The 695-nt window shown below is 26.0% G+C and overlaps 1 non-coding gene across 1 annotated transcript; it reads left to right on the plus strand.

Annotated features, from left to right (window-relative positions):
* Positions 1–337: 337 nt before the first annotated feature.
* LOC126013045 (U6 spliceosomal RNA) lies at positions 338–444 on the plus strand. Its single transcript, XR_007497381.1, has one exon. It is a non-coding gene; the product is annotated as a U6 spliceosomal RNA (small nuclear RNA).
* Positions 445–695: the final 251 nt, after the last annotated feature.

Genomic DNA, 695 nt, shown 5'->3' on the forward strand with positions numbered 1-695 from the left:
TAATTGTTACCATTTAATTTCATTAGAACTAAAAAACAATTTAATAAAAAATAGTTTAATAAAATATTTTATATAGACTGTTTGCTTTGCTTAATTTATAGAGTTTTTACTCCATTATAATTATATTGAACTACATTTTGACATATAAATACATACCATGTGAGGACAATTTTAATGACATTACATACATTATACCAAATGTATTTACATAAACTTTATCTATGACTTTTAAAATATGGTCATAAGAAATCAACTAAATACTTTTATTTTTTATTAGTTTTATTTTGATATGACTAAAAATTCACCATGATAAAAGTTACATAAAGAAACACATGTAATACTCACTTTGGCAGCATATATAATAAAATTGGAATGATACAGAGAAGATTAGCATGGCCCCTTCATAAGGATGAAGCACAAAATAGTGAAGCATTCCATATTTTTCTAAAAGCACCAGTTAAGAGACATAGATGATAAAAAATAAATCAAAATGTTGAATCCAACATTCTGTGCCTTCATAAAATACATCTGAATAATCAGAGTAAGTTATTGACAAGGTCTAACATCCATTCATGCTCCATTCTAACACTCAACCAAGATCTAACACCCTTATTTTTCAGAATGAAAGCAACTTTTCTCAATATAATCAGTTCATTTACAAGTCTTCAGTAAACCTTTACTTAGTGGGTAAAACT

The sequence above is a fragment of the Suncus etruscus genome, chromosome 6 (assembly GCF_024139225.1).
Source record: "Suncus etruscus isolate mSunEtr1 chromosome 6, mSunEtr1.pri.cur, whole genome shotgun sequence".
Taxonomy (NCBI): domain Eukaryota; kingdom Metazoa; phylum Chordata; class Mammalia; order Eulipotyphla; family Soricidae; genus Suncus; species Suncus etruscus.